Below are 529 nucleotides of genomic sequence, written 5' to 3'. Positions count from 1 at the left end.
ATACTATGTACGTACGTATGTATGTATGTATATATATATATATATATATATAGTTATATACTAATTTATAAAATATATACACTTGTATACGTTAAATATATATGTCTATAGAAGATATATACACATATACACGCACCATTCAATATGTATGTACTACTTTAAATAAAATATATACTACAGTATACATATATATGTATTACAATGTACAAATGGTTATATTATACTAATTTATAAAACATATACACTTGTATACGTTAAATATATACATCTATATAAGATATATACGCATATATATGCACTAATCAATGTATATGTACTACTTAAAATAAAATATATACTACAATATACATGGATTACAATACATAGATAGTTATATTATACTAATTTATAAAACATATACACTTGTATACATTAAATATATACATCTATATAAGATATATACACATATATACGCATCATTCAATATATATGTCATACGTTAAATAAAATATATAGTACAATATACATATATATATACTACAATATGTAT

The sequence above is a fragment of the Capsicum annuum genome, chromosome 7, assembly GCF_002878395.1.
Source record: "Capsicum annuum cultivar UCD-10X-F1 chromosome 7, UCD10Xv1.1, whole genome shotgun sequence".
In the NCBI taxonomy this organism is placed as follows: domain Eukaryota; kingdom Viridiplantae; phylum Streptophyta; class Magnoliopsida; order Solanales; family Solanaceae; genus Capsicum; species Capsicum annuum.
This window is presented reverse-complemented; position numbering follows the sequence as displayed.